This window comes from Rhineura floridana, chromosome 4 (assembly GCF_030035675.1).
Source record: "Rhineura floridana isolate rRhiFlo1 chromosome 4, rRhiFlo1.hap2, whole genome shotgun sequence".
Classification (NCBI taxonomy): domain Eukaryota; kingdom Metazoa; phylum Chordata; class Lepidosauria; order Squamata; family Rhineuridae; genus Rhineura; species Rhineura floridana.
Window position 1 is genome coordinate 130,711,416 of NC_084483.1, and position 23,600 is coordinate 130,735,015.

At 42.6% G+C, this 23,600-nt stretch overlaps 1 pseudogene; it reads left to right on the forward strand.

The window, feature by feature from the left end:
• LOC133384189 (myc-associated zinc finger protein-like) lies at positions 1–21,438 on the forward strand (annotated as a pseudogene).
• The last annotated feature ends 2,162 nt before the right edge of the window (positions 21,439–23,600 follow it).

Sequence of the window (23,600 nt, forward strand, 5' to 3'; positions counted from 1 at the left end):
ATGCAGGCAGGCCTCCCGCGGGCGTCGCCCCGCCGAAACCACGCAAACGAACGATTGCCCAATCAAGCGCGGCAGGCACCCAATGCAGGAATTAGCAAGTCAATGGGGCCGCCCGATACACGCCGAACCGCAACGCGGTAAGTAACGTCGGATTTTAAATAATATTATTATGTGCACAGGCAACAATAGAGCCACTAAATAAACACAATCACAGAATATAGAGCTAGGAAAATAGAGAAAACACAACGTTAACTTCAATCCCCAGCTAATGCTCGGGGAAAGACAAATACTACGGGGGGGTGAAATGGGAATGGGATTAAGGGGAAAAAATTTGGGGGGGGGAATCCCCCAATTAAATTAAACAACAATTAGAAGCAATAAAACTCGTCACCAATACAATCACCCACGGAACAGGAGCTAGGGCGAAGCACTGAGATCGAGACCAGTCACAGAGCCTTTCCAAAGTGCCGCAAGGCAAAAAAGGTGCGTGCCTAGGGAGGAGCAGTCTATGTATAGCTGCTCAAACCCTTGCCCAATTGGACAAGGTGCACCACCTGACCTATTACAAACCTTTCTGGAACCTTCCCGAGCCTTCCACTAATAGGGTGTGGCAAACCTGTCCCTTACCAAATAGGCAGGAACGTCATTGTCAACTTTAAAGTTACATAAATCTTCTGTTGCCATTACTTTTGTCTTCTTGATGTTCGGCTGTAGTCCTGTTTTTGTGCTTACCTCTTTAACTTTCAATAGCATTATTTCAAATCATTACTGGTTTCTGCTAGTAGTATGGTATCGTCTGCATGTCTTAAATGATTGATATTTCTCCCTCCAATTTTCACACCTCCTTCATCTTGGTCCAATCCTGTTTTCTGTATGAATTGTTCAGCATATAGATTAAACCAGTAGAGTTCTTCAGTGTATTGCTTCCATCTTCCTTTTATTTCATCTCGGTCAGTCAGTGTGTTCCCCTGTTGATTATTCAACATCCCTACTCTTGGTTTAAATTTCCCTTTAATTTCTTTAATCTTTTAGAACAGGGCTCTTGTTCTTCCCTTTTTGTTGTCCTCTTCTATTTCTATACAGTAACTATTGTAATAGTTCTCTTTGTCCCTACGTACTAGTTGCTGTATTGTTACATTTAGGGTTCTGACCGTGTTTCTATCTCCTTTTGCTTTCCTTCTCTCTTTAACACCATATTTGGGTGTTGCTCTTGCAGAAGAACCATTGGATAACCCACAGTTCAACATGGCAACACTACTTGACATTCTCGGTTTAGTTTTTTAGTTAACAAAACCCACACTGATGTTGCTGAAAAGGTATTTTTCAGACATTTGGTCTGCTAAGCCCTGTTTTTATATATGATTAATAGCATTATATTTAGGGTATTTTATTACATTGCTTTATAGGACTATGTTGACTTCATTCTAGACCTTAGCTGCTGAGTAACAAAGATCCCGTTGACTGGAACAACCGAATTTATCATTTGTGGGGGGAAATACCATTGACTGTAAATAGCAAAACACATTTATGGTGACTATTATTTATGCGTTGCTCTGTAATTGACCTATGTGGCTGTCAAATTTCCAGGAAGTGTTTGCTGGGATAGAGGCAAGGTCCTAGTCACAAGGTGTTTGCTGGCACCTCATCAATTAGTGGTTAAATCAGGGTAACCCCAATGCTAGTGAATCATGTCTGCTGACATTTGTTTGTGGCAAGAGCTCAGCTTCTCCATACTTTGCACCACCTTGGTCAATCAACCTGTTCATTTTCAAATTTGCTGTTGAGGCCATGCCCATGGAATATAAATGGAGCCAATTCTACCTTTTAAAAATTCTTCTCATATACTTCACCACATGGCATTACAGTAGATCCATAAATAACCTAAATACATTCTGATTCAGGATTGATTTTCCAGCAAGTAATGACAGGTTAGTTTAGTCACTCTGTCAACATTTCCTTTTTGCACCTTTAAAAATGTAAATGTCAGGAAAAAATCAAACACGCATGGCATCGCACACATTTACCTAAATCCTTGACATTACCTAAAAGCATATTTTATTTATTTATTTATTATTTAATTTATATCCTGCCCTTCCTCCCAGCAGGAGCTCAGGGGTGGCAAACAAAAGCAGTAAAAACACTTCAAAACATCATAAAAACAGACCTTAAAATACATTAAAACAAAACAACTTTAAAAAACATTCTTTAAAAAAGCTTGAAAAACATCTTAAATAAAAAGGTTTAAAAAAACATATTGTTTAGGAAAAAAGGTTTTAAAAAGAACATATTAAAAAGCAATTCCAACACAGACGCAGACTGGGATAGGTCTCAACTTAAAAGGCTTGTTGAAAGAGGAAAGTCTTCAATAGGCGCCAAAAAGATAACAAAGATGGCGCTTGCCTAATATTTAAGGGGAGGGAATTCCACAGGGTAGGTGTCACCTTGGGGATGGGAGGCTTTATATATCAGGTTATTAGGTCTATAGCAGGGGTGCACCCATACCCCAAGAATCATCTTGCATCTTTTAAATATTCTGATCTGCTTCTGAGTATCTCTATGCACTCTCCACTTCCGTCTGTAATATGGCTGCTGAGCTGCTTCGTATGAAACAAAGCTCTGTGTTCACTATAATGGGGTATCTAAAAATGTCTATAACTCTCCCCCCTTTTGGCCAAAGTGGATGAAGTTTATACACAAAGCACCTCCAAAGTGGATTAAGTCCACCAAATTGGAGACAAATAGGTCCAGGAGCTTTTTGTAAAAGGGATTCATAATCTCTTGGGTGGGGGGAGTGGCGCTTGTCTCTTTCTTATCTTAAAACCATTAAGAGGCAGCTGAATCATGAGTATTCTTGCTTGTACATTGTTTTAAAACTTTGCACTTCACAGTGGCCTTTCTTTCTACAGTAGGTGTCGTCTCATAGGCTGTATAGGTCTTTACAGGTCTCCATTAGGCCTTACAATGTGGGGCTGTCTAGAAAACTGTCTGAGTTTTGAAGAGCTCTGGCTTTTGTTGTGTTTTTGTTAAAGCAGGGCAATGTAAAAACAAAACCTGAAATGAAACTTTAAAAAAAGAACACCACTGCTGTGCTTTAACAAACACCAATCCAGAACTCTTCAGTGTTCCATAAGGAACTTTTTTGACACCCTCACTTTCTTGTAAAGCCCATGAACCTAGAGAAACATAGAGATATTATATAGAAAAACATAGAGTTGTATTGGCATGGAAAATAATAGAAACAGAACAACTGAATGCTCTCTGACTTTGTGGGGGCACTGATCCAACTCAGGGAGTTTAGTGACATCAGCGTTTTATGTGGGAGAGGGAAAGACTCCACATCACCCCAATTTGCCTTATTATTCAGTAGGGCTGTGTACTGTATTTGTACAAATCACAAATCAAATAGTCAGTTTGGGCCTATTTGTATCCTGTTCAAATCAAGTCGAAGCAGCTACAAATCTCTACAGAGTGACAAGTCCTGAATTGATTTGTAGAGATTTGTAGAGATCTACATCCAAAATAGTCTCTAATGAACCCAGGCAGGATGTCTCTGAAATGGAGCAATTACAACACCATAAAGGAGAACACCAGGGTGATGAGAGAGGGAGGAAGACTAGAATGCTATCACCCCACCAATTAAAATTTGGAAGGGTTAAAGTCTTAAAATGCAGAACTCTTTTGTAAATTCTGTCTCTTAGAACTGTTTGGTGGGGATTGGGTGGCATCTGTGCAGCTTGTGCATGTTTTTTGAACTTTCCAAATAAATCCAAGTCCCATCCTTATTTACATTTTTTAAGTTGATTGTCTGTGTTTTTTAATTTAATTTTATTCTATTCTCAATCCTAAGGGCATATTTAGCACCAACTTTCTTTTTTTTAATCAATCTTTATTAATTTTACACCATTATTAAACATAATCAAACCATCATATATATATATATATATATATCATACAAGTATATTAACAAATATTTAAATACTTACAAATAATTTAAGATAAACTCATATTAGTTGGTTTTACAGAACATTTATGGACTTCAACTTTTAAAGCCAGGATATTTTCATTTATAATTTTCAGTATACTGCTTATGTTACTTGTGCTTATCCTTTCCCTTTTTTTTTTTTTTTGAGTATCAGATAAACCAGAAAAGAGAAAGGGAAAGATGCACTTAAAGAAACCATAACCATCTATATGCTGGCAAAGGAACTTGATCGTATTCTTCTTGGTTTGTATATTGTACAAAACCATACCAAGTCAAAATAAATGTATCGCTTTTACTTTGACCTTTACAGATTCTGAAATTTTAGATTAGTTTTTCTAACACTGCTTCATTCCAGACCAGCTTATACCAGTTTCCTATATTAGCTCCAAAGTGTGCTACTGTGAAATGTGCCACGTGTAGTAAATGTGTAACCAAAGCTTTATTTTGCAGATCTGAATCATCTATGAACAAATTCAGGATAGCCAATTGTGGAGTAGCATTAATTTGTTGATTTGTTATTTTATTTATTTCCTGGAATACATTGGTCCAAAATATTTGTACTCTGGGGCATTCCCACCACAGATGTAAATACATGCCCATCATATTACAGCCCCTCCATCAATTTGGCAACAAACTTGAGATAATTCATGATACTTTTTGTGGGGTCAAGTACCACCGGTACATTTTTTTAAGGAAAGTCCCTTATTTTTAACTAAAATTGACCTATATGGAGGTTTTACCCACTGCATCCTCCAGCCCCCCAGATCTATTTCTATTTGTAACTTGCAGCTTTATTTATTTATTATCCAGTTGCTACTCACAAACAATAAGAAGTAGCCAGCTTCTTTTTTATTATTATTAGCCAGGCAGCCAACCAGCCAAACCTTGTGGGCACATTAGTCATCATTGTGAGTTCAGAATTATGATGATGATGATGATGATGATGATTTCTAATTGCTAACCACAGTGAATGTTATTAATATTAAATAATATTTTAATTTTTTTAATCACTCACTACTGCCACTGACAATCTGCCACCTATAAGACAGGGTCTTTTTTTTTTTAAACACCTTTCTTTAAAAAAGCAAACTTTAAAAGTGTCTAGCTTGAAAACTTCTGGAGCTACCTACCTAAAATTGGGCAGGGTTAATATCCTCTATAAGGGTTACCGTATCACCAAATCTCATGTCCCTGTGTAAAAAAACAAAACTGGAGCTATCTACCTGCAGCTTGTTAGGTTTAATCCCCTATATAGCAGCTGCGATGTCACCAATCTAGGTCAAAGAAAGAAAGAAAGAAAGAAAGAAAGAAAGAAAGAAAGAAAGAAAGAAAGAAAGAAAGAAAGAAAGAAAGATACAGCCATTTCAGTTTTGCAATGAACATCAATGGGATATCCGGAGATTTGTAATATCCTGGTTGTGCTCCAGATTTGGATCCAAATAGAATTAGATCAGGTCTGAATATATCCAGACCGGATTGGGCCTGATCTGTATTTATAAATTGGAGCCACAAATTGAACAGTCCTTGCACAGTCCTATTATTAAGCCCAAACACAGAGCCATTACTCAGCCCTAGTTTTTAGTTATGGATTTTTTTTAAAAAAATAAAAATTAGAAATATCTATCTAGTTTATTGAACAGCTTTTAAAGTGTCAGTATTCCCATTCTGGAAATACATACATTGCAATGGAGGGTTGATTCAAATAATACATAGTACAGGTGAGGAAGCCATTCAGTATCTGCATACAATTTTAACTGGATGGTCCAGATCAATTAAGATTCTCCCATGCATCTCTGACAGCACTCTGTGTAGCTAGTTGCTTTTGTTTACCAGTGAGCTTCAATAGCCTCTTAGAATGGCCATTGCGGCTTCGCCTACCTTGTGTCCCCCAAGATGTTTTGGACTGAATGTTGGAAGATTTAGAACAAACAAAAGGAGGTACCTCTTCTCACAGTGCATAGCTGAACTATGGAATTCACTCCCATAAGATGTAGGGATGACCACCATCTTGGCTTTAAAAGATTAGACAAACTCATGGAGGATAAAGCTGTCAATAGCTACTAAACATAACCATGCACTGCCTTTATTAACAGAGGCGGTATGTCTCTATATACCAGTTGCTAGGAATCACAAATAAGAAGAGTGCTTGTGGGCTTCCTGTACACATCTGGTTGGCCACTATGAGAACAGAATGCTAGACTAAATGAGCCCTTGGCTTGATCCAGCATGGGTTCTTACATCCTTATGTCCATAAAATATCTTGCTTTCTGGAGCAAAGCTTGTGAAAAAGTGTTACCAGGAAGGTTGGCTCAGCTGGAACTGTGCACATACCCTGAGACCATGTGCTTATTTTGCCTTTGCTCTGAGCACAGTGCTAGTGCAGGGGAAACTCAAGCTAAGTATAATTTATTCAGTAGAAGCTTAAGCCCAGTATCATTTATTTAGAGGAAGCCCCTGTGTTTTCTGCCAAAGATGCTCCTGTGCAGGGGAATTTCCCTGCTGTGACTGACTTGCATAATGGATCGTGTAAGTGCAAGCCTAATCAGCCCTTGGAACTCCTACCATGTCAAATGCAAGTTGACACCCTTACTGAATTAATTTCTTACAGTAATCAAGGGGCACCCTCTAGCAAGCATCTTTCCCCAAATAATTGGGTAAAGCTAAATGTACAAGTCCTGTAAAAATACCGCCACCTTTCCTGAAGTGGGCACAGTGATACCCTTTGATTGGCTCAGAGCTCCCTCATGACTCCCCAACCACCAGAGCTTGGAAACGTTACTTTTTTTGAACTACAATTCCCATCAGCCCCAGCTAGCATGGCCACTGGATTGGGCTGATGGGAGTTGTAGTTCAAAAAAGTAACTTTTCTAAGATCTGCTAACCACTTTTCAATAAGAAAATCATACTATGATGTTAAGTAGCTCATTACCTGTGCTTCTTTGTCATGTAATGTCAAAAGGACAACCTAGGTAGTGAGGAATGTGATGGAACTGGGGCCTGAACTAGATGGATGTTTTCTTTCTCTGAGATACTAAAATTATATATTTTAACAGGTGTGGATTTATAATCAGTGCTTGCTCAAATGATGTTAACATTCAGCCAAGCTTTACTGGGAACAATAATACAGTATTAAGTGTACTACACAACTACATCTCTCTCTCTCTCTTCACATACCCACACACTTTTTGACATCCCTCAAAAATGTCATCCCATTTGGAATATTTACTCCTGTTGGAATTTCCTACCACCTCTGTGTAACTCTGGCTTTTTTTTGTTCACAGATTCTGTGAACAGAATCCTGGCATGGATCCCTAAGACTGTGGTGGGATTGGCAGGGGAGGCATCCACAACTTTCCCCTGCTCAATGGCGAAGCCAACGCTTTCCAACAATGTGGTCCTTAAGCCGTGGGCTTCTTTGGCGTTTTCATGAATTCAGGGGTAGCCAGTGGACACATGAGAAGATTAGTTGATTTATAGGATCTGCTAAAAAGCTTCGTCTCTTTCTGACTGTCATGGGAATCTTTCTTCAGCATATGGCACTCTTTGCTTTCCCAGGAATTCTGCTATCGGACATTGCTAGGTGGCCCTGAGCCAAGTCTCAGCATTGATCTGGATGTTTTAGGACTCACATCTTAAAGGGCAGTGGGTGGAGGGAAGTTCCCTCAACGCATATCCCTTCAAAACAACTGAATATATGTATGTGTCTACAAACATATCCTCTGTCCAAATATGGGAGTTTAACAAGGTGAATGTTTCAGAGCTGTGTCTTACAATTTGGCCATTCCAAAGATGTGTACTTCACACTCTCTTTCTCTCTTCCAGTCTTGTTTATTTTTTTATTAAATTTATATCCTGCCCTTCCTTCCATCTCACAGTTGTATGGGCTGCCTAAGGTGATGGCCAACCAACATTAATCTCATGCTGAATTTTAGACACATCAGTCTGTGGCAAAGAGGTCACGTCATTGTCACATGCTGCTTTGTTGAAGATAGTGCTTCACGTTTCACACCATGATGTCTAAATCTGGCTTTGGCAAACTTTCCCAGCATCCTTAGCTGCTAAGGGGATGTTTCAAATGCAAAGCGGCTGGCAAGGGGCAGTTTCATGTAGTTACTCTTGGCACTGGTGTCATCAAAAGGATATTCTGCCTTGCAGAATTTTGGTGGAGCACACACAAACAGTCTTCCTGCTCCATCAAAACCCTGATGTCTCTACAATTCACTCCACTGTGAGAGGGTGGCATTTTTACCAGCTCCTTGCTGCATCACAGACAATCTGTCAAACAACCTCCATATCACAGGGAAGATCTGAAGGGTAGCTGGTTGAAAGAGCCTCTTCACTGGATTAGTCCTTGGAATGTGAGCCAGGAGGTGAGGGGCCTACCTCTAAACTAGAGATGAATTAGCATCCCATTGCTTATTCCAAAAGGGATTGAGCCATTCTGAGCATTCCAACAAAATACTTTAGGAACTTTTAAGTACCAGCAGAGCATTTTTCCCACCTGGGGAAATCCCATTCCTTGGTGAGAAAAGATCCTCCACTAGCTCCTGGAAGTATCTGAAGTAGAGATGGAAGGATCTGTCAATTTCAGTTCTCTCAGTTTCTAATTTTTCCAATCCTTAATTCAGTTCTTCACATTCTGCAGCAATTTGTGAATTTTTTTAAAATCCTCATGAAAATTCTTCAGCCATTTAGTGTGAATTTCTCCTAACAAAGACATTTTGTATTCAGTTTTGACGAATGTACACATTCTGCAAGCAATTTCTCCTAATAGTATGTATCGCTGTTTGTTTTCACTACTATTTATTTTATGCACACTCTCCCCTAATGTATGCATTTTTGTGAACACCGGTTGGTTGGAGAACTTCATTGCAAAATTTGGATACGTGCAAATTGCAAAGGATGGGTGTGTTTTGGTTTTCATATTGTTTCAGCAAGTGTGGATTTGATTGGTTTGGCTTTAAATGCAAACTAAATTTCTCCCCCATCCCTAATCTGAAGCCACCTCTGTCACTACATTACCTTTCCTCTGTTCCAAGGAAAGCTCTTGCTGGGCATTGGGAGAGGGAGAGAGGAAAGTAGTAGAGGCAGCTGATATGACTAAGGCAAGCACAGGAAGTAGTAAAGGCAGCTGATATGACTAAGGTGAGCACAAGAAGTAGAAGAGGCAGCTGACATGACTAAGGCCAAGCACAGCCCTGCATTCCCCCTGCTCATAGCAAACTGAGAATGAAATGATGCTTGCCCCAAACCTACTCACAACTATTCTATTGGGTACTCACTTTTGTGATTACCCCCAATTGAATGCTCTTGACAGCAACACCCCTGCAAGGCAACAAGGCTGCAATGTTTTTTAGTGTTGGGTCAAAACCTGTTTTCCATTTTCTCTTTCTCCTCCCATAAAGAGGCATTCTGTTTTTCTGTCACATTTGGAGGGCACTTGAGAATTTCAGTAGGTGTGAGGTTCAACTTATCTTGCCATGATGAGGTGGCCAAGCATGGTATGAGTGTTTTTCATTCCAGTTCTTAGACAGCTCTCCAGTGATCTGCAGCCTCCCTGGCTGTCCATGTCTCCTAATCTGAAAAGGCTCAGTGGGACCAGTTATCTCCTGAGTTCTTCCCTGTGCTTAAACTGAAGCAGGAGAAACCAGAAAACTTGCCTCTCAAGTGCCTGAGATGGGTGGGCTTGATGGTTTTATTTTTAAGAGAAGCTCTCCTTTTTACTTTGTGTCCCTGTGTATTTATTTATTTATTTATTTACATATTTATAATCCACACTTTCATAAGACTATATCAAGGCAATACACACATACAAATAAAATCAGTAAAAACAACCATAAAAACATCATTTAAAACATAAATAGATACAGATTGGTTAAAAAAGAGAAAATTCAAATTGAAAAGGTCTGTCTAAACAATATCGTCTTCAAAGGACCTGAAAGAATAGAGAGAAGGTATACAGCTTTTCTTTCTCTCCTCATTCTGCATCACCACTGGAGTTTTACCCAGACTTGCTTTACGGTTCCCTACTTTCCCCTTAAGCCTCCATCCCAAAGTCCCCACTGAGCAAGAGGTTTGGCTTATTTTCTCTCCCCAGTCCTAGATTCCTACACTTCTGGAGGGTCTCTCCCTCTTATTTCCTCTAGTTGTCACCCTGAGCTGCCCTGCTCTCCATCACTCCTGATGGCTGCCTTTTATACCATCACTGTGAGTGCAGGAGTGCATCCCCCAGCCTGTAGTCACTGCAATGAGAGACTCCCAGCCCACCCGACAGCAGCAGGGTTGTGCCATACATGAGGGGGGCCTTGGGCACCAAAATCCCCATGCATCCAGCGGGGGCTGAAATAGGCCCAGCCACTCTGCCTCCCACAGTGTCACATCAGTGTGCTAGTGCACTGTGTGTGCATGCTTTCTCACACACTGAACATAAGAACATAAGAAGAGCCTGCTGGATCAAGCCAGTGGCCCATCTAGTCCAGCATCCTGTTCTCACAGTGGCCAACCAGGTGCCTGGGGGAAGCCCGCTAGCAGGACCCGAGTGCAAGAACACTCTCCCCTCCTGAGGCTTCCGGCAACTGGTTTTCAGAAGCATGCTGCCTCTGACTAGGGTGGCACAGCACAGCCATCACGGCTAGTAGCCATTGATAGCTCTGTCCTCCATGAATTTGTCTAATCTTCTTTTAAAGCCATCCGAGCTGGTGGCCATTACTGCATCTTGTGGGAGCAAATTCCATAGTTTAACTATGCGCTGAGTAAAGAAGTACTTCCTTTTGTCTGTCCTGAATCTTCCAACATTCAGCTTCTTTGAATGTCCGCGAGTTCTAGTATTATGAGAGAGGGAGAAGAACTTTTCTCTATCCACTTTCTCAATGCCATGCATAATTTTATACACTTCTATCATGTCTCCTCTGACCCGCCTTTTCTCTAAACTAAAAAGCCCCAAATGCTGCAACCTTTCCTCATAAGGGAGTCGCTCCATCCCCTTGATCATTCTGGTTGCCCTCTTCTGAACCTTTTCCAACTCTACAATATCCTTTTTGAGATGAGGCAACCAGAACTGTAAACAGTATTCCAAATGCGGCCAGGTCTGGCAGCAGCCACCACAATTTCCTCTTCACAATATTTTATTTTTAAAAAAAAACTGCACTGATGTGGCAACACAGGAGGTGGGGTGGCCGGATCTATTTAAGCCCATACCAGCTGCATCAGAGGGAGGTGTTGTCTGGGAGGGTCGAGTCCCACTCTGCAATTTGCACCACTGTTGAGCCACAGGGTGTGGGTTGTGGCGCACATCAACCTCTTACCTCAGGCTGCAAATCATGTCCTGCAATCTGACACTGGCACAGATTGTGGAGCTTCACCCTCCCAGCACCAGCCTATAGATTTAGGCAGGGGCCCTTCTGAGCCCCAGGAACCCTCAGGCCCATGCACAACCTGGTTGCCTGCTAGTGCCAGGTCTGGCAGCAGCCGCCACAATTTCCTCTTCACAATATTTTCTTTTTTTAAAAAAACTGCACTGATTTTCTTTAAGAGTCAAAAGACTTCTCTTTTTTAAAAATGGCAATAAATAGCTGTCAGGAATGGAGCATAGTAGACAGCCTCCCCAGATTTGTAAAATGAAAGAAAGGACAGTCACAAACACCCTATGGCCACTTTGAAAACAACCCTACTCCACCCATGAGAATCTTCCCAACATTTTCTCTTCCCTTTGAGAATTTTTGGATGCAATTTCTGTTCTCATTAACTGATAAGAGAATGGTTAAAGAAATACTGGGGAAATTCTCTGCACAATGTTAGTTTTTGGGCTGTGACTGTATCACAGACTTTTCCATCTGCGATGTGGAGCTCAGTGAGGGTAGGCAAAAACCCCACTTCCTAATCGGAACAGAGTTCTTCAGATATAGGAGGGTCTACAGCAAGTGGGAGGGAGGACTATATCATGCCTGAAGGAGGTTGTGCATACCTTAAACCCCCTGAGGCAAGAAGGGAGAGGGAAAAACATTTGTCATTTCCCTGTATTTCCACAGCAGGCCTTGCCCATGCTGGAAACCAGCAGATCCTGGGTCCTCTCCAGAAAGTCTTTCACCCCATTAGAAGTTAGCTCTCTGTCCTAGTTTCCAAAGGGTTGAAACTCTGTCCCATCTCTAGAAGCAAGTGATGAAATGTACGTATGAATCAACTCCAAATGTAAAGTAATGAAGTGTAGAGAAATCAAATGCATATATAGTATACGCATTTCATCTCTCTCTCTCTCTCTCTCTCTCTCTCTCTCTCTCTCTCACTCACTCACTCACTCTCATTTGATCTCTAGACAGATACATGCATACCCACACACTGCTAACTGATTCAGGCCTTTGCTTTCTTGTGGTGTGTCCTGCCACCCACTGGCTGTTTTGAAAAGCAAAATCATTCTGGCTTCTGTTGTCTCCTGATTTCCTGACTATAAAAGAGATGTTTCTAATTGTGTTTAAGCTAGAGATGCATTTACAGTAAACCCATTGCAATCTGCTTGTTGATGGAAGATTTGGCATGCCAGGCTCTTTCAGTTTATGGTTTGAAAGGGAAAGTTACCGTATATTCCGGCGTATAAGACGACTGGGCGTATAAGACGACCCCCAACTTTTCCAGTTAAAATATAGAGTTTGCCCAAGTTCTCCCCAGGAGCCTTTTGTGGCTTCTCCCTCCTGTATCTGGCCGTTTCGAGTCAATTCGTCTCAGGCTCTGCCGAGGCTTCCCTCCACACGGCAGTAATGCAGTTTCGAGTCAATTTCATCTCAGGCTCTGCGGAGGCTTCCCTCCTCAAGGCAGTAAAGCCGTTTCTAGTCAATTTCATCTCAGGCTCTGCGGAGGCTTCCCTCCTCAGCGCAGTAACTCCGTTTCGAGTCAATTTCATCTCAGGCTCTGCCGTAACTTCTTGAGCCTCACTGCGTTGCCTTCCTCGCAGCGACGGTCTCTCTGGACGGCGGCTGCGACTGCTTCCACTCCCGCTTTTTTTTTTACTTAATTTTCCCGCTCTTTTTCAGCACCCGGCGTATAAGACGACCCCCGACTTTTGAAAAGATTTTCCTGGGTTAAAAAGTCGTCTTATACGCTGGAATATACGGTAAGTCTTCTGTGCACTGCTGTGGTTGACTAGTGAATTCTCCCCAACCCCATGCCCATCCCCACTGCTACCAACATTTATTTTCCTTTCCTTTCAGGGATTAAGAAGAAGAAAAAAAACCTGGTTTGTGGATCTACATGTTGTTTGCTCCAGAAGCTTCTAAAATTATGAGCTCTTAAGAATGCACTAAAGTGCTTGTTCCAGCAAAATACATTTTAATATCAAAAAGGGAGGGAGGGAGGGGGACGAAGGACTTTGGCAACAAGAAGGCAGACTTTTAATCAGTACAAAACCACAAAGGTTGTCATGGTGGTCCATGTTTAGAACAGTTTTGTCCCGCCCCTCTTGCAGTTTATTTTTCTTCACTGTGATGGGCCTTCAAAATGGGCCTTTGGAAGTTTCTGCTGGCTGGAGAGAATAGGATTTCTCCTGACTTGAGCACATAAAGATTATGGCTGTATTCCATGGTAGTTTTAGTTCCCATAATAATTTATCTTTGATGTTAGAATAATATTCACTGTTGAACTGCACACTGACTGTAGTTGGAAGCACAGCCTAAAATGGAACAAGCTCAGTGTGTAACTGCTGTCATCAGTCCTAGGACCAGATCACAGAGTCCCAGAATTCAGAGAGGCAGTTCCAATGCTTATTGCAGGCCTCCAGTGTGTTTCAGGACCAAAGGCTCTTCTTCAGAATAACTTTAACTATCAACTAAGTTTGTTTTAGAAACTCATTATGTAAATTTTGTGTTTTACAAGTGGCAGGGGAATACTTATAGTCAGCTACACATTAACATTTATGATAAATAGCTCTGCTTTTAAATAGCATATAATTAAAATATCTTTTAAGTTTTCCATTTATTGTTACTCTTAATCTCCTGGCTCAGTTCTAATTATATACAGAGAAAATATAAATCGCCATATCAAACAGAAAAGCCTTCCTTTATCTGGAAGGCTAGATTAGACTCCTTCCTTTTCTGCCCTCCCATCCACTCTACAGGCTCTTGTGACAATGCTGCAGCTTAAGAAGAACAGGAAAAGAAGAGCTTGCAGGATCAGGCCTATGGCCCATCTAGTCCAGAATCCTCACACTGGCCAACCAGTTGCCCGTGGGAAACCTACAAGCAGGAAAACCCTGCCTGTGGGAAAACCGCAAGTTTGGCCAAAGGCTTGCACACAGACAGGTTGCCCACAAGCTTGCCTCATATTCTCTATTTTTAAACTTCCTGTGGCTTTTGTTTTGCAAATGTACAACTTGATATAACAAGTCCAATATAGTTTTATCACGTCGTGTGTGTGTGTATGTGAGTGTATGCAAATTTGTGCTGTCCTGTACCATCTCATTCATGCCTCTACAACCATGACAGTTGGTTGGCAGTTGGCATATCAGTTTTCCGGCTGAAAGGGCTGGCGCTCCTGTCGAAACCCTGGTTGAACTGTGGAATACAGAAATGACCCGGGCAGTTGACATGATTGCTCTTGAGCGCCCTCTCTTCTGTAGAGCTCATGCGGCTCCATGGTATACCCCAGAGCTGAGAGGAATGAAACAATATAGGAGACGGCTTGAGTGCAGATGGAGATGAACTCCTAGTGGATGCAATTACACGCTGGTAAGTGCCTATGGTAAGCTGTATTTAGGGGCAGTAAGGGCAGCAAAAAAACAATATTTTGCAGCCACTATCAAATCATTAATCTGCCGTCCAGAGGAGCTCTTCAGAATTGTTCAGGGGCTATTACACGCTGTCCCCAGGGACATGGTAGAACCATTTGAGGCCCACTGTAATGAATTTGCTAGGCACTGCCAGGATAAAATCTCTACCATCTGCCAGGACTTAGACTCCAGTGTTATAGCAGGTGAATCAAGCGAGGTATCCAGAGCACAGCCTTGTCCCAATTTTTTGGATGAGTTTCAGTTGGTGCAGCTTGAGGACGTTGACAAGGTGCTTGGACAGGTTCGTGCAACCACTTCTGTGCTGGATCCTTGCCCTTCTTGGCTAATAAAAGCTAGCAGGGATGGAACAGCCGGCTGGGCCAGGGAAGTGATTAATGCCTCTCTGCAAGAGGGGGTGATCCCTGGCTGCCTGAAAGAGGCAGTGGTGAGACCACTCCTGAAGAGACCCTCCCTGGACCAAGAAAATCTTAATAATTATAGGCTGGTGGCAAATGTTCCATTCCTGGGCAAGGTCCTTGAACAAGTGGTTGCAGGCCAGCTCCAGACACTCTTGGATGAGACCGATTATCTGGATCCATTTCATTTGGGTATCAGGCCTGGTTTCAGCACGGAAGCAGCCTTGGTCGCCCTGTATGATGACCTCTGTCGGGAGAGAGACAGGGGGAGTGTGACTCTATTGATTCTCCTTGATCTCTTAGCGGCTTTCGATACCATCGACCATGGTATCCTTCTGGGGAGACTGGCTGAGTTGGGAGTGGGAGGGACTGCATGGCAGTGGTTCTGCTCCTACTTGGCGGGTTGGCTCCAGAAGGTGATGCTTGGGGAACATTGCTCGGCACCCTGGACTGTCCAGTATGGGGTTCTGCAGGGGTCAGTTCTGTCCCCCATACTGTTCAACATCTACATGAAACCATTGGGTGTGGCCATCCGGAGTTTTGGAGTGCATTGCCATCAGTATGCTGATGACACGCAGCTCTATTTCTCCTTTTCATCTTCTTCAGGTGTGGCTGTCAATGTGCTGAACCGGTGCCTGGCTGCGACAATGGACTGGATGAGGGCTAATAAACTGAGGCTCAATCCAGACAAGACTGAGATGCTGCTAGTGGGTGGTTCTTCTGACCGGATGGTGGATGTCCAACCTGCCCTGGGTGGGGTTGCACTCCCCTGAAGGAGCAGGTTCGTAGCTTGGGAGTTCTCCTAGAACCATCTCTGTCACTTGAGGCTCAGGTAGCCTCGGTGGCACGGAGTGCTTTCTACCAACTTCGGTTGGTGGCCTAGCTACGCCCCTATCCGGACAGGGATAACCTGGCTTCAGTTGTCCATGCTCTGGTAACCTCCAAATTAGATTACTGCAATGCACTCTACGTGGGGCTGCCTTTGAAGATGGTTCGGAAACTGCAGCTTGTGCAAAATGCAGCGGCCAGATTGGTAACAGGGACCAGATAGTCCGAACATATAAAACCGATTCTGGCCTGCTTGCATTGGCTGCCTGTATGTTTCTGAGCTCAATTCAAGGTGCTGGTTTTAACCTATAAAGCCTTAGAAGGCTTGGGACCACAATACCTGACACGAACCCACCTGTACACTGTGCTCCACATCCACGGCCCTCCTCCAGGTGCCTACTCCGAGGGAAGGTCGGAGGCTGGCAACAAGGGAGAGGGCCTTCTCAATGGTGTCCCCCAAATTATGGAATAATCTTCCTGACGAGGTGCACCTGGCGCCCACACTGTTATCTTTTTGGCGCCAGGTAAAGACTTTTTTCCCAGGCATTTTAGCATGTGTTTTAAATTGTTTTTAAAAGATGTATTTTTAAATTAGTATATTTGTTTTTAATGTTTTTAGTTATTGTAAATCGCCCAGAGAGCTTCGGCTATGGGGTGGTATATAAATACAATAAATAAATAAATAAATAAATAAATGGCATGTACCATAAAAAGACTTTCAAAATTCTGCTTTATGCTGAATCCCTGGAGACTTGTCTGCAATGCCCACAAGGCTTTTAAAGACACACTTTGGCTTATTGTAATGTTACAATTGATCAGGCAGGTTAGCAGTTAACCAAAGGTAGTATTTCATGCACATGCAAACACCCATAAATATTAAAGAAAAATCCCAGAATTTGAATAATGTACACCATATATGAAGAAAATGGAAAAACAAAGCAACATTGAAATCATTCGTTTTATTTAATCAAAATCTTATTTAATGTTTTCATCAGTCCACCAGGGAGTGCTAGTCACCCACTTTATTACATAGAATGTAATGGTACCTTTTCCATTCATGAATGTGTGTTATAGATCTCATGTTCATCACTTACAAATTTCATCTCTGTGACCTAGCTTACCTGAAGTTTAAAAAGGGGAGCTAGCTGTGGCCCTTAAAGGACAGAGATAGTCTAGCCACAGTTACTCATGCTCTGACAACTTCCAGACTGGATCACTGCAACATGTTGAATGTGAGGCTGAACATGAAGATGGTTTAGAGACTGCAGTTAGTACAAATCACAGCTGCCCGCTCCTAAGTGGGACTGAGCATTGAGGGCCATATCTCAACAACAACATTTCAATCAAATAATTTCAATACAACTTTCTACTCATCTGGAAAAACATACCAGAATATATTCACTAATAGGCAAAAAACCTTGCGATTTAAGAACGTACCTACAGCCAACAGATATTTCTATCCAACTTTAAAAAGCAGGGAAATTGGGCAGCTATAGTGAATGCACCAGGGGAGCAGGAGACCTGACCTCCTCTCTGAGATATTGGACTGCCCTACAAATTTGTCAAAATGCAAACACAATTTGGGTTGGTTTTTCACAGTCCAATCCACTTCCTGTGTAGCTTGGAAGAAGGAGTTTAAAATGAACGTGTAAGAGGTGTGCAGGTTTGCATGTACAAAGCCCCTCCCCCTACATTCCTGTCCTTGCAGAAGATCTTTGAGTCATTGAGGATAAAGCTCAGAAGGAGACTTCTAACTGCACTCAGCAGGATGCTCTTAGTTGCCTCCCCACGATTGGGAACTCTGACTGCATGAGGGCTTCGAAGTGTGTTCATGTGAAAATGCTTACAACTCCCCTGCAGGCCTTCTTGCTCAACATGGGGAGATAGAGATGGCACATGTGAGATGGGAACATTGTGGGTGGGGCTGACACACCTCCCCCCATGTGTTGCTTGAACACCCAAATCAGGCCAAGCAGTGGCTTAATGGAGGAGGTGTTGATTATAATAGATAATCTACAGAAAATTATTATTTTTATTCAGGCTAAATAAGTTATAGATAGTATTAAGGGGTAACCCAATCAGACCTTGGCTTTGGACTCACAGGGGCTCAACTGGAGTGACAGGGAAAGATGGCATGTTTAACTTTCTAACGTTGAACACCATTCTCCTCATCATAGTAAGCATCTTTGAAATAATATTTATTTCAAGGTTCAGGTTTGTGTTAATTTACAAACCCCTGAACAATTTGGGTCCAAAGTACCTTAAGGATCACCTGATTCCATATGCTCCACCTCTGTCACCAAGATCTTCTGATGAGGTGGTTCCCTATACCCCTGAGTTTCAGTCGGCCTTTACTAGGGACTGAGCCTTTCATGTGGCAGGCCCTGTCCTGTGGAACTCCCTGCCAGTACAGGCTCATCAGGAATCATCCCTGCCTACCCTCAGACATCTGCTGAAAACTATGTTATTCTCTCCGGCATTTGGAGCATGTTTTCCCCCCCTTTCTTTCTTCCCAATCAGCTTTTACAGAAACTGTGATGCTCTTACTGTAAGTTACTGTAATTGTATGTGTTGTATACTGCCTTGCTGTATTTCTTAATGAAAATATTTAAATAAATAAAGGGGGGAATGGGGACTGGCAGCATTTCAAAAGGGGGATGAGAAAGAAGTATCTCAGCTGCTAGCTCAACATCTACTCTCTATTGTATAGACAGCAGAGGGTGAAAATTGCTCCTTTTTGGTGTTCTTTCCAGCTGGAATTTAAACTGCCTTCACTTTCCCCCCCCCTGAACTTCCCCCCCCCTGAACATTCTGTAACACAGCCTTTCTAGTTATTTTATTTTATTTATTATTGCATGGATATCCCACCTTTCCTCCAAGGAGCTCAAAGTGGCGTATAAACATGATTCTCCCCCTCTTGATTTTATCCTCGCAACAGCTCTGTGAGGTAGGTTAGGCTGAGAGACAGTGACTGGCCCAAGGTCACCCACTAAGCCTCATGGCCAAGCAGGGATTTGAACCCTGTTCTCCCAAGGTCCTAGTCCGACACTCCAACCGCTACACCACACTGGCTGCTGTACAAGGCATCGGTCAGAATGTACCTGCATCTCATATTTCTCTGTGCAACAGAATGGGGGCCCAGGCTGAACATAAGAAGAGTGACATGAGCTGAAAGCGCAACACATAGAAAGGACCTGGCATGATAGAACCTCCAGAGACCTGGCGCCATTGCTCTTGGGGACAGCTCATTTTATAGAGTACGATCTCTGGTTTCCCAAACTCCTCTTTTGCCATGCTACAGTTCATCAACTTATTTCCCACTGCCTATGTGCAACAAGGCAAAATAAAAGGTCCAGGCTCCATTCTGAGCACTTTCATAGGGGCTGGCTGTTCCCTCATACCAACACACAAACACTTTGTTTTGTGCTGTCAGTCAAAAGTGAGAATGGGCCAACACCTGCTTTAAAGGTTTGATTTGTGGACAGCTTCTTGTTCACTGTATTGGGGTATGAACCAGAAATTCTGGATCACTTACAGAATTTCTATCACATGAGCTCCGGGAGATTGGCTTTTAAAACTAGACAAGTAACATATGCATGAGCCTCTTTGGATCCCACCTGAGACAGTGGAAGGAGCCCACTCTCATGCAGTGGGGTCAATGCCTTTTTATTTTTAAACTTATGTAAGAAAGTTTCCTTTTGTAAAGAAAAAAGACCTTTTTTGTATTTTCTTGTATATTATATTATATTCAGAGTTAAATTGTCATAGCTATGCTATGAATTTCAAGATACACATGGAAAAGTCGTCAGTGTCTCTTTACTCTGAGATCATCAGGGCTGTGCTGTGTTTCAGATCCGTATAAATTACTCTGGCAGCAGGACACAGCCTAATGGAATAAACCTGAAAGTGACACTGGATTATATTTACTTAGGATGACTAAATCAGTAAAAGACAAATCTTATGCAATTGTGCTTATTAGTCGACGAATGAGGTTTAAGATGGCCACAAATGTAATGCCAGTTTTGCTCCTGACACTTTGTTTCTATTGTTAATTAAAGCTTGACATGGAAAAGGAGGAAGGGAGAGTTCAGGACCCTGATCCAACAATGCACATACCCCCCTCCCACCTCACTCCCCTGAGTCTGTGCAACATTGCTGCTGTTCCCCACTCATTCCCTCTCCCTTCCAGACCCCCCTCTCACTGAGTTGAACCCTCCCTCCTGCTCGTTACCACTGCCGTGGACCCAAACAACTGGAGTAGCTTCAGCTTCCAGCAGAGTCACGTTCAGAACCTTATGCAGGTTGGGACCAAAATCTAGTCCAGATTTTCTGCTAGTCAGGGCCACATTCAAAGCTCCTTCCAGACTGCCACCACAACAGCCCTTTCCCAGCAGACAACCGCCCCTGCTGAATCCATCCAAGTGGATCTCCTGCCTGACTTGGCTGCAACCCAGGAAACAACAGGTGGTGCTGCTGTGGTCGCTGCCACTACTGGTACTGCACCGTCTGCTTCCCCAGTAGACAGGGCCGCCTTGAAACAGCAGCAACCTTCTGCCTCTGAGTATTGTGGTGGGAAGGTTAGTACTACCTTGCAAACTACCCAAGCCCCAAGCCAAGTGGCAGGCAGCTTCAGCCACACCACAGCTGGTGAGGCCCAGAAGAAGCCCAAGAGCAAAGGGCGAACATCTGCCCCCTGCATGCTAAAGAAATAAAAAATGGCTACAACCTGCAGTGCCATGAAGCGATTCATATGGGGACCAAAGCTTTTTGTGCTGGGCCTACAACCATGAAAATGCCCACTGTGGTTCCCTTCAGGTTGCTTAGTGCTCCTCCGATCGATGGGATAACCCTGGGAACACCTGTCCTTGTCGAAGGTGCAGGAAACACAGCAGGGTCAGGAGCAGGGCTAGTGACCATTACAGCATCAGGCAAATGCATCCAGAAGAACCATGCATGTGAGACGTATGGGAAAGTCTTCCAGGAGCTCTACCATCTCAGTTGGCATAAATTGTTGCATTCAGATGAGAAACCTTCCCCGTGTCCTGTCTGCCAGCAGTGGTTCAAGTGGGAGGACCTCATGAGCTATCAAGTCCCTTCTCATGATGGTGCTGTGCACAAGCCGTCCATCTGCAGCCACTGTGGGAAGAGTTCCTCTCATCCGGACCGTTTGAATAGCTATGTGTGGCGAGTCCATGCGACAGAGAGGCCCTTCAAATATGAGACATGTGAAGTGGCCTTTGCCACCAAGGATTGACTGACATGAGGAAAAGGTGCCATGTCACGAGTGTGGAGAGATGCTGAGTGCTGCCTACATCACGGACTACATTAAAGTACACAACCAAGGGCTGAATCACATCTATGCATGTGTGGAGCATTGGGAGAAGGAGGGCTGGATCAGATCCCACTCCATGAACTACCACCAGTTATCTGAGCAAGGCTATATACATGCAGCAGACTGATCACAGATGGGTCGGGAACCTCAGATTAAGCACCCATTGGTGCAAAGCATATAAGGGGAGAGATGAGAAACTACGAAATCCACACTTGCCGAACCAATACATGATCCAAAATGCAGCTCTCCTTTGAAATTCACACTTCTCTGAATTTTGTGATGTAGTAGTGCATACAGAAAATGTATATGTTAAGGTGAATGTAACTTCAGTGGTTAATGTGCATAATAACCTGCCAATGTGCACATTCCCCAGGCCTTATGGAGAATGTGCACATTAATCTTCTATGCAGAGGGAGTTGGGCACATTTTCTGGTCAATATAATAATTATCCAACAGTCTTTGGGAAATGTGCATATATCGCCTAAATTTTGTACATTCTCTGGTTATTATGCATAAGGCCTTTGGAAATGTGTATATATTGCCTTAATTCTATACATTCTCTGGCCATTAGCATAATTCCCAACAGGCTTTGGGAAATGGGTATATATTGGGTGAATTTTGTACATTCTCCAGCCATTATGAATAACACCCAACAGGCTTTGGAGAATGTGTATATATCGACTGAATTTTGTACATTCTTCAATGATTATGCATAATCAACAGACCTTGGGGAATGTACATATCTCCATTTCATTTTGTAGTCTCTCATACTGGTAAAAGATCATCCATTGAGGAGAGACTGAAAGAACTGGGCATGTTTAGCCTTGAGAAGAGAAGACTGAGGGGAGATATGATAGCAATCTTCAAGTACTTGAAAGGTTGCCACACACAGGAGAGCCAGGATCTCTTCTCGATGATCCCAGAGTGCAGGACATAGAATAATGGGCTCAAGTTGCAGGAAGCCAGATTTCAACTGAACATCAGGAAAAACTTCCTAACTGTTAGAGCTGTACGACAATGGAACCAATTACTTAGGGAGGTGGTGGGCTCCCCAAAACTGAAGGCGTTCAAGAGACAGCTGGATAGCCACCTGTCAGGTATGCATTAATTTGGATTCCTGCATTGAGCAGGGGGTTGGACTTGATGGGCTTATAGACCCCTTCCAGCTCTCTGATTCTATTATTCATCTCAAGCAAAATTCTGGAACAAATGGCTTGTCAAAGTTTTTTTAATGATATCTTTGGCAGCAATGAACATATTTTTATATCATCTTTTATATTCCACAGATGAACCATATCTTTTATATTCTGCAGATGAACCATTAAAACAGACTTAACGGTAGCTCTTGTTTTGACATTCTTGGTCTCTACCACATGATACAACACTTCTGAGTTTTTGTTTGGTTTTCATATACCTCTTGACTAAATTCTTAATTCCTGCTCAGTGACCATTTGCTTAGTAGTGCAATCTTTATCTTGTTTTCTCAGAAGTAAGCCCTGCTGAGCTCAGTGGATCTTACCCCTAGTAAGTGTGCTTATGATGTGCCATGGACTTGAAAACATAGTAACACACTTATAATCCAATTCGCACATTCTTGTGGTATATGGGAATGAATGGGGATTGTGTAAGTATTGTGCAAGCATTGCACATCATTCTTCAGATCTACACCACCATTACTTACTAAATCAAGCTCATTTCAGGAAAGTCCCATCTGTTATATCAGGATAAGCAAAACTGATGTGCTTGACATTCAAAGAGATGCACGTCCCCATCTCCATTCAAGCACAGCTATGCACATCTAGAGATGTATATGCTGGTAGACAATGAAATTGCCAGTGCAGTCTATATGATAGGACAAGAAAGCACTGAGCAATGGAGAAGCATTCTCTGTTCCCCTATTCAGAGTAATAGCAATGGGAGGTCTTTATTTGTCCTTAGTGATGTCAGCATGTATTTTATTTATACCCCTCCTTCCCATTTGTACCCAAATCTGATTGGCTATGTGGCAACATAATGTCATTGTGGTCATTATGTGATCCCTGACTGACTGGTCCATGCAGTAAAGAAAACTGAAGTAGAAGTAGATTGGAGAAATGAATGAACGGGTATAAAAATGCACAAAGTTAGGATTGTTTTTCTTTTTGAGGATCCATGTGTGGGTCTGCTGAAGCAGTAACTTTCACATTATCCAACCTCACATATATTCAGTGTAGCCCTGCAGCATACATAAAGGACAAGTCTGGAGCACTTAGAATGAGGCCACAGAGGGCTGTGGTACCTTCAACTCAA